Source organism: Hyperolius riggenbachi, chromosome 1 (assembly GCF_040937935.1).
Source record: "Hyperolius riggenbachi isolate aHypRig1 chromosome 1, aHypRig1.pri, whole genome shotgun sequence".
NCBI lineage: Eukaryota > Metazoa > Chordata > Amphibia > Anura > Hyperoliidae > Hyperolius > Hyperolius riggenbachi.
The window spans coordinates 407301736-407312557 of record NC_090646.1 but is presented as its reverse complement, the minus strand read 5'-3'; the positions used below and the strand labels follow the sequence as shown (position 1 = coordinate 407312557).

The window sequence follows — 10822 nt, the reverse complement described above, 5'->3', positions numbered from 1 at the left end:
AAAATACCACTCACCAAAAGTCTAAAAAGTTAGTTTGAAAAAAAAAACCAAGGCATAGCTAAAACGTCAAAGCTGCTCTGGTCCATACGGGAAACAAAGTCTAGAGATGAAGTGTAATGAAATCATTGTAGTAAAGTGTTCTCAACCCAGGCAGCAATAGATATCTGGAAGAGATTTGCATATTTCCTCATACTACTCGTATTACAATGTAAGTTCTGGGCTCGAGTTCCACTTTAACCCCAGGCAGAATGTCAATAAACCCTTGTGTAACTTTACCTACCATACACACAACGTCAACTACACATCTTCCTTCGCATAGGACAGAGGGAAAGCAGCAACAGCCAATCCCATCACCCGTGACATGTGGCCAAACCTCCAGCAGGCTGGGCAGCCAATGGCTGAAGAGGCACGAAACTGTGCGGCTGCTGCGTGGGGGGGACGCGGTAGTGCTCTTGCTTCCTTACGGCTAATAACACACCATCCGCCAGTCACACACAACATACTACCAGCGACAGGAGTTTAGCACTAGCAGAGCTCGTGTGTTCCTGCTGTGCAGTCCTCCTCCACCCCTCGGTCGACATCATTAGACTGAACAGCCAATGGGGAAAGCTTCTCCTCCCCGGAACTGAAAGTGCGAGCAAAGGGGTATTGCAAGGCCGATTTGACAGTGACACCAGCAGCAGAGGCGTAGAGCCGCTGTAGCTGAATGATAGTGGTTCGGTCCTTCGCAGCGGGGAGGGCGGCGAGCCCCAACTGGGATCTCCTCACACACCCCCTGCCCCGTGTGTCTTTCAGTCGCAGCTGAGGAAGGAAGCTGGGAGCCTCCTGAGAGGCGGCCGGGGACAGAATATAGCAGCCAATAGGAAGACTGGCACTCCATCACCATAGGGGAGCGATAGAAAGGTGACAGCCCGGAGCGGCTCGGGCTTATTGGCGACAAGCTTGGAGTTCCCCATGGTGAGTGGGATCTGCGCAATGAACATCAGTCTGTGTGTGTGTGTGTCTGTCTGCTCCTGTGTCTGCTCCACGCCTGCTGGAGGCTCATTCACGTTGGTGTCTGCTGTAAACAAGTTTGTCCCGTTTTATATCTCTAGCAGCAGACTTCTTTTGCCATAATAGTCTGTGACTAGAGATGAGTTTCAATTGCAGATCTTTCTTTATTTATCTACATGACGCATACTTATCAGGGGTTGAACTGGAACTTAACTCAAGACTAATCGAAATTGAAAAGCTAATATCCAGTGGATATTGCATGAAGAATGAAGCTGTAAAAAGATTTCATTAGCCATTTTAGCTTAATTAGCCTCGTGCCAATTCCATTTTGTGTAGAGTACAGAAAGCTGGCAATTTGATGCTTAGATTACATTTAGAATTGCGAGAGGGCGATTCATGTGATTATAGATCCATATGTTAACTGCTTGATTACATGTAGAGCTCTTATACCAAATATGTGAAAATCCTAGTAGAAATTTGGGAAGTTGATGAATACTGATGATCAATTTACTGGTGATTTATTTCATAAAAATGTTGGAGCCATGACAAACCAATAAAATTATATATATCCATTCAATACTCCGTTTTGGACTGTTACCAATGGATCGAACCACTGTCAGATTTTTTTTTTTAATTGTTTTCTGTATTGATACTGGAGAAATGTTTTACTGACAAATGTAAACATTCCTAATTCTTGTTTTTATTTATACTAGAGTACCCAGATAGCTCATGGTGACCCAAAACCACTATGAGAGTATAAGGGGCTAAACAAGCTGATTATTGTGAAATTTTACAGAGCCACACCAATCCAACATGTTTTTGGTCAGACTACTGCATAATCCTCACTAATAAGGAAATACAGCCATAAAACGCTTTACTAGCAGAAAATGGCTTCTGAGAGCAGAAAAGATAAAGGGGCTCAGTAGTTCAAAGATTTTAGCTCTGGCATACTCCAATGAGTGTGTCACTGAGCAGAAACAATTAAACAGTAAAAACTTAAAAAGTAGATTTAAATATAAAATCTGGTATATTTAAAAAAAGTTATTTCTAAAAGAAAGACAATAGATGGAATTGTTCATCACATAAGTTAATTTTCACCTCGTGTGTCCATTAACTGTGCTGTATGCTTGCAGCTGCTTTCATAGGAGCAGTTGGCAAGAAGTTTATGCACTGCTATCAGCTGCTTGTGTAAAAGAGGGCATCTAACAGCCCCCTGCAGCCATCCCATGCCCTTGAAGTCACTGATTAGCTCCTACGGTCTCCATCCACCAGCTAGATTCGTTTTTGCTGGCTCGGAGTCGGCGGGCCGCCACTTGTACATTTGCTCGCGGACATTAACACATACATTTTTAAGCATTGGAGGTGCGTAAAAATTTATGCAGTGCACCTGTAACGCGTAAAAATGTACATGTAAATGTCCGCGAAAGCTTCCTGCACCAGCGGGAATGCGTGCAAATGTGCGCGTGGGGGCCCACCGACTCCAAGTCGGCAAAAAGCAAAACTAGCTGGCGGAGGGGGACCGGAGGAGCCACGAGTGACTGCAAGGGCATGGGATGGCTGCAGGGGGCTGGAAGATGCCCCAGGTAAGTGAAACTATTTTTTTTGCGTTAAGGTTCCCTTTAAAGAGAATCTGTAATGTAAAAAAAAAAAAATCCCTGTGAGGGATACTTACCTTTGGAAGGGGTAGCTTCTGGATCCTAACAAGGCTTCCCCCGTCCTCCTCCATCTCTCCGTTCAAGTGCTGGGACCCCCCCAAACTGTGGCAAGGTAAATATTTACCTTCGCGATCCTGCGCAAGCGCACTAGCAGTTCTTTGTGTAAGGTGGAAATAGCCGAACTCATTCGTATCTGCTCTACTATGCATGCGTGAGTCCTTTGCGCCTGTGCAGTAGAGCGGATACGGTCGGGCTCAGCTATTTCCGCCTAGCCCAAACAAAGAGCCACTAGTGCGCCTGCACAGGATCACGGAGAGGTAAATATATCACCGCTTGTTGGGGGAGACAGCACTGGATTTCTCCAAGCTTCAGAGGTCAGGGAAGCCTCATTGGTACCCCTCCTGAGGTTAGTATCCCCCAGAGCAGGCTTTCTCAACCAGGGTTTCCTGGAACCCCAAGGTTCCTTGAGCACTCTGCAGGGGTTCCTTGGAATTTTGCCCTATCGTAAGGAAAGTATAACAGAGTACATTATAATAGGGGGTACTGTAAAAAGAATCACCAAATTGGGGTCAGAATAACGAGCACAATATCATGAGTGTCAGTGTAATAGGAGGTAGTGAGATTAACAGCCTCACCTACTTTTAAAGACCATGCCTCCTGATAAATAAATGCAGGGGTTCTTCAAGCTCAAAAAATTGTTTGCATGGGGTTCCTTGAGATCGAAAAGTTATTTGCAGGATTCCTCCAGGGTAAAACGATTGAGAAAGGCTGCCGTAGGTTTTTTTTTTTCCTGTTAGGGCTCGTTTCCACTTGTGCGGCGTGCGTCTGCGAGACGCACGCCGGCACTGAGTGGGTGGGTGGGATCGCAGGCGAATCCGGAATCGCAGCCTCCGCCGCAAATTCTGTGGGGGGTTCCGGCCGAATCGCTACCGCAATGGCAGAGTTTCCTCGTGCGATTCATGTGCAGGGAAACTCTGCGGAATCGCGGCGGTTTCCGCCACAGTGGAAACGGGCCCTAACAGGTTCTTTTTAGTCCTATAGTTTGGAGAAAGGTTACTTTTTCCTGGGTTGCTACTACTTTTGGTGTAAAGGCTTTAGAGATTTGCTATGACTTCCTGTTCAGGTGAGACATCACATGGCCTATGGTCATTAGTTCAGAAAGTGAAACATGGCTATAAAAATCCAGCAGGTGTTCTTTCTCTTCCCACTATAAAATTGTAATAATAATATCTCCATAACTTTCTAACAGCCACATCCGCTTTTTGTTACAATGGACACCTGCTTCTGGAAAACGCTTAAAAGGAGACAAAACGGTCTTTTAAAAATCTTTTATTTATGAAGTGGGGCTAAACTGGCACTGGTCCCTGTTCACTGAATATTGTAGTTGTATTTTTACCTTGTCTAAACAAGGGCAATAAGAAAATATGATGATATGCAGAAAAAAATCATGACTTTCCACAGTAAAAAAAAAAAAAGAAGAAAAAGTTGGAAGAGCATTGTGGAAAGTAGTATTTAGCAGAAGGAAGCATTAGGCGACTCTTTCTTCTAGTGGTTTGTCTGTCATATTTCTGCTGCATCTACTGCTTGCAGGCCTAATGTTTCACACCTCCGTGTTAGCTTAAAGGGAATACTGTAGGGGGGTCGGGGGAAAATGAGTTGAACTTACCCGGGGCTTCTAATGGTCCCCCGCAGGCATCCTGTGTTGGCGCAATGCTCCGGCCCCGCCTCCAGTTTACTTCTGGAATTTCTGACTTTAAAGTCCGAAAACCATTGCGCCTGCACGCCCGTGTCCTCGTTCCCGCTGATGTCACCAGGAGTGTATAGCACAAGCCCAGTATGGTCTGTGCCTGCGCAGTATGCTCCTGGTGACATCAGGGGAAGCGAGGAAACGGCAACGCAGGCGCAGTGGTTTTCTGACTTTAAAGTCAGAAATTACAGAAGTGAACTGGAGGCGGGGCTTTGATATGCCCAAACTGTCTTGTACTTTTGCCCAGCCACCTGTGCCAGCGCAGAGCTTTTACACATAATGGCCTGGCTCACACTAATAATGCTTTTAAAAGCGCTAGCGTTTCGAAAAGCACTTGGCTAGTGTTTTGTATGGGCTAGTTCTCACAAGCACATTTTTAATTTTTTTTACCAATCGCGGGTCCTGCAGCATTTTGTAGGTGATTACACCTCAATGTAAAGTATAGGAAAATTGTAAAATTGCGTTATAAATTGCTAAACGGAGCGACTTTGAAATTTTTTTTTTTTTTTTTTTTTGCCTAAAGCTGTTCATTTCTAGGTCAAAGCCTACTTCCTGTTTTGTCACAAGAACTACAAAATTGATGGATATAAACGCTCCAAAATCGCTATGCATCAACAGAAAATTCCTAGGTACATGCCGGGAATCGCTATGCTAGCTGTTTGCAAGTATGCTTTAGCGATTTTTGGTGTGACCTAACCCAATGTTGTGAGGGAGCATGCCAAGCAGCATAAGAGCATCATGCACTTCCACAGAAAATTGAAGGTGCAAAGCCAAGAAGACATTTTTTTTGTTCTTAGTAGTTACTTAGGTGTTCTAAGTATGCTTATTTAATTGTAGAATACCCTTTTATTGGTGTCCCATCCTCTAATTAGTACCTTTTTGTCAGTGTACTAGCCACTAATTACCAACAGCGCACATTCAGTTACACTAAAAAGCACAATTGAAGTGAGAAAATTATGCAGACTGACATATCAATTTCCCTTTGACCACTTCCAGCCTCTCCATTGATGGGATAAAACAGGTGGGCTCATGCGCTCCCGTGGCATGCATGTACAGGGATGCAGGAGCATTTCATCAAAACAGACATTTCTAAAAGTCCTATTTGCGCTAATTAGTGCTAAAATAGGATGTTTTAAAACGTCTATTTTGCATTAAGTTTTTAAACAATGGACATTGCGTGGCTGTCCTGCTGATCCGCTGCCTCTAATACTTTTAGCCATAGACTCTGTCCAAGCATGCAGAGCAGGTACTCTGACCTAAGTCTGACCAGGTTAGCTGCAGAGTACATTTGAAATCGGCGCCGGTAGACTTGGGCGCAGGATACAGCGCTATATGGCTGATCCTGCTTCTGCACAAGTCCGGGACGATTTAATTACTATTCCCCCTTCCAATCCGCCATGGATGGTGGGTGAATTAAATAATTTGGCTTACAGCGATTGCTGGAGGCCGAATTATTGTGTTTTTTTTAAGCAAATTCGGCCCTGTCTTCTGACGGAGCCGACGTTACTCACTGAGCGCCGCTATAGACAGATTCCCATTACAGTCTATGGCGGCGCTGGCTGCGCCCAAATCTAGTAGCGCTGAAAAGCACTGCTCCCTAGCTGCATGCTTGTTTCGTGTGATTTGCATACTACTGAAACTGATCTTCAAGAGGCTTTCCCTGTCTCCCTCCACCTCAGCGCTGGGACCCCCAAAGCTAGTGGCCATGTTCCTGTACGTGAACAAGCACTGCTCGTGCCCACGCTGTAGCTTGGAGCGGCTGGTTGACATTGTCGACAAGCATCCTGGCCAGGGGGGGGGAATTTTCCTGCGCTGCAGCAGCATCGTGGATTGCTTCCCTCTACTTTAAGTGCCAAATTTGGGTACTTGAGTAGAGGGAAGCCTCTGGAAAATCCAGAGGCATCCACGATTCCACTGCAGCGCCCTTCAGGTACTTGTTTGCCATTAGCTAATGATCTGGGAGAACTACGTGGTACATGCTTTTAATTTTGATTTGCCAATGACTGGACAATTTTACCGCTTTCATGTAGCAAGTCGATGAGGCTGGCACTGCATAAAGTAAAATATAGCTCTTGATTTGGAAATCATTAAAATGACATCCAAGTCGATATAAAAATATGGCAGTGGCGACAGCCCGCTGTTTCAAGCTAGTACACTTTTTCAAGCCATGCTGCCATAGAGCACAATGGGACAAGCCCTCTTTATATACTAGAACACCAATAGATCAACCAATCGTTTCAATATGTCAGCCAATCACAAGAGAAAAGACACAAAACGGACCTGATGGAAGACGGTTATAACACATTTACCTGTATAAGGATCCCCTATGGAGCTGCTCCCAGGTGTGCAGATAAACTCGTCCGCCACAACACATAGCGGAGCAAATGCTTCCGCACTTCAAACACATGTTCGCATAGCCGTGTGAGGAGAGAGTGCCCAGCATCATCCCAGGCATTAGCCTATCATGCGCATCACTGCAACTGGTCAATATCGCTGTGCCTAGTTTAACAGACGCACAGGCAGACAAATCAGCGCTGAGGAAAAAATCTCCCATGTGGCCCCGCCATAACCTTGCCGCCATAAGAACCAATCTGTTTATAGTATTCACAATCTGTTGCCCCTCATACTATATGGAAGTACAGCAGTAAAATTGATCAGTCATTGGCCAGTAAAAATCAAATGTGTGTACCAGGCTTTAGTTTTCAGCCTATTAAGTCCTCTTCAGACTTTATTGCTGCAGCTACAGGAATAAACTCGAAAGAAGTCTCATTACCCGATTTTTCTTTAACCATTTATGCTGCGCGGACGTGAGATTTACATCCGCAGCAGCTAGAGCTGCAGGGACGCGCTAGTCATGTCCCTGCAGTTTGGGTGGTCTGCAGGCGATCGTGCTGCTACTGCTAGCAGGGGGATTGGCTGCAGGGGGACAATGTGCCTCCCCGTGCCAATCCGAGCATGTCCGGCGAGAAGAGAATAAACACTGTTTTTGTTCAAAAACAGTGTTTATTCTTTACTTACAGCCCGCCGCTGATTTCTGCCGGTTTCTGCCGCCACCGATCGTTAAATTTATCCCTGCCGGCCATGTCATTGCAGGTTTCCAATGGAAACCTGCATCACTTCCTTAATTACAACGTAATGATACATTGTATCCTATGTAGCATGCAAAGTACGCTAATAGAATTTTTGCTCAGCTGGGACATCTTGTGGCCAAATAGTAAAATACACCTACTGACTTTAGGGGGGAAAAAAATATCTATGACAAGAGGGCATATAATTATTAAATATTGGGCTAAAAATTAGTGATGGATGTAAAACAGAAAAAATGCACCTTTTTATTTCCAAATAAAATATTGTCACCATACATTGTACTAGGGATATCATTTTAACGTTGCAATAACCGGGACAAATGGCCAAATAAAATGTGTGGATTTTAATTATGGTAGCATGAATTATTTTAAAACTATAATGGCTGAAAACTGAAAAATGATTTTTTTTTCTTATCATGATGCATTTAGAATAAAATAATTCTTAGCATAATGTACCACCCAAAGAAAGCTTAATTGGTGGCGGAAAAAACAAAGTATAGATCATTTTGTTGTGATAAGTAGTGATAAAGTTATTGGGGAATGAATAGGAGGAGCGCTGACAGGTGAAAATTCCTCTCGTCCAACAGGTGAAAAATACCCGCGGGCTGAAATGGTTAAAGTTAGTCAATAAGCAGTATCATCCTGATTCAAAACTTATTTTATAAAACACATGTATAGGGTGTTTTAAAAAAGAATGACACAATTTCCAATAATTATATTTAATAATGAAAATGTGTTAGTTACAAAACCAATTACAAACTATTAAAGTGATGAAACTCACTAAATGGGTATGTATCAAACCTGAAGTGAGTCTGTGCTACTGCAAAGGCCGTCTTGCGCCTGTGCAAGCCTATTCGACAAACCCTTGTTGAATAGGTTCAGGCGGTCCCAGCGCTGAAATGTTGAGCTTGGGAGTGGGGTGGGGGAAGAAACTGGATTATCCAGAGGCTTTTCTCCTTCCAGGTGGTAAGTGTCTAATTTTTTCCCCAAATTTGCCTTCAGGTATCCCAATATTTACCTCTGCACAAGTTTTTAGCCATTTTAAACTGAGCATCTGAATATTTAGTCTCTTTGATCTCTTTTACTGAAATTGTAAATGGCTATAGCATAATTACAGTTTTCTTTAGTGTATTTTATGACTCCTGGAAAAATGTATTTTCTTTTTAGTGTTTAGTGCAGCGAGGTATTTAAGTAAGTTTTGGATTTTCCTATCTTCGAGAATTTTCATCATCTGTCTAGACAGGAAGTGGGAAGATCTCTGAAAGTGATAGACAACAGCAGCACATGAAACATTTATTCTCTTTTTTTTGGGGGGGGGGGGGGAAGGGGGAAGGGAGTTATCCCCGTCTAGCTTTTATTGTTGTAATTTCCTGTACATGGGGCCATTATCAGTATTCATATTAAAGCTACAAAGCTCCATAGACTTCTCATAAACTGAGAATCTCTTCAGTGGGGTTACAGACAGCAATAAAATACCCCAGACACTTCGAGACATAAAGCCTAAATCCTGGATTTTATTTTATTGTAGTGTTCAATAATGTTGGAAAGGGTTTACAACGTTGCATTGTTGAACACTATAATAATAATAATAAAAAATCCTGAATTTAAGCTTTATGTCTGGACATTCATGTCCACTGTATATACCTGTTCATAGTACAATTATCTACATGAGTACATTTGAAATCGGCGCTGGTAGACTTGGGCGCAGGATACAGCGGTATATAGCTGATCCTGCTTCTGCACAAGTCCGGGCCGATTTAATTACTATTCCCCCTCCAGGCCGCCATGGATAGTGGGGGAATGAAATAATTCGGCTTCCAGCGATTGCTGGAGGCCGAATTATTATGTTTTTAAGCAACCTCGGCTCCGTCTTCTGACAGAGCCGACGTTACTCACTGAGCGCTTCAATAGGAATGATTCCTATTGAAGTCTATGGAGGCGCCGGCTGCGCCCAAATCTAGCAGCGCTGAAAAGCACTGCTCCGGTTCACAAAGACATTGATCTAAAAGACAAAGACAAAACGCTTATATTGTGCTTTTCTCCTGGCGGACTCAAAGCGCCAGAGCTTCAGCCACTAGGACGCGCTCTATAGGCAGTAGCAGTGTTAGGGAGACTTGCCTAAGGTCTCCTACTAAATAGGTGCTGGCTTACTGAACAGGCAGAGCCGAGATTCGAATATTGGTTTCCTGTCAGAGGCAGAGCCCTTAACCATTACACCATTACACTATCCAGCCACTAGATCTACCTATCCTGGAGAGTTGCAGCCCCAGAAGCATTTTTGTTTATCTTTTTCTTATAGCACGCTGGAGTGCAGGCTTGGCTTGTTCTGTTTCTTGTTTTTGTGGTTAAACTATTTGAAGACTCCTTCTGGTGGAGCTGTGATAAGACAACAGTCTGGGCTCTTTCTTTAGCCAGTGGATTGATTAGAAACGCCCAGTGAATGACTTGCTAGTAGTAAAAAAAAAAAAAAAATTGTTGTAAAGTTTGTTTACAGTATTTCATTTTGGTTATAGGCAGAGATGATAGGGCTGGAAAACTACACTACAGAGCAAGGCCATTTTTACTTTTACTTTACAATGATGTTTATTCAGTGCCATTAAGGTATCTATTACAAACAAGGGCAATTACAAACTGTACACCAGGCTTTCTCAACCAGGGTTCCCTGGAACCCCAGGGTTCCTTGAGGACTCTGCAGGGGTTCCTTGGCATTTTACCCCATCGTGGGGGAAGTATAATAGAGCACATTATAATAGGTGGTACTGTAACAAGAAGCACTGAATTGGGGGGTCAGGAGACAGTATAATGAGTGGCAGTGTAATAGGAGATGGTGAAATTAGTAGCTTAACCTATTTAAAGACCATACCTCTTGAAAAATAAATGTAGGGGTTCCAAAAATTTTTTGCAGGGGTTCCTTGAGATCCAAAAGTTATTTACAGGGTTCCTCCAAGGTAAAAAGGTTGAGAAAGGCTGCTGTATACTTATTATGGAAACATGGTTTCACATTTTATTTGTGCTGCTTTTTCTTCATCAGTTGTAGTGTTTCATATTGTTGCAAGGCAAAAGCAAAGACATCCTGCTATGTAGTTCTCCTGATGGAAGCTCTGGAAATATTTTTAGTGTTGAGACATATTGTTTCTTGGCAAAAAGGTTATTGGCATATTTTGTAAGAGTAATTTATCTATGCAAACGTGAAATACAGATGATAGGTCTGCAGTTTGTTTTTCTGTTACTAGTTGACAGCAATTGAAAATGCCACAATTGATTGTTGTGCACATGCATGTACAGTATTTCTATTTCCATTAAATTGATAACATTGCCATCAAAACTTGTTAAAACACAAA

The 10822-nt window shown here is 43.2% G+C and overlaps 1 protein-coding gene across 1 annotated transcript in view; it reads left to right on the top strand.

Annotated features, from left to right (window-relative positions):
• The first annotated feature begins 423 nt into the window (after positions 1–423).
• JAK2 (Janus kinase 2) overlaps positions 424–10822 on the top strand; it is a 349977-nt gene continuing 339578 nt past the window's right edge. Inside the window, exon 1 of the mRNA XM_068235595.1 lies at positions 424–957. The gene's annotated coding sequence lies outside the window, so the exon portion shown is untranslated. The remainder of the gene's footprint in view (positions 958–10822) is intronic.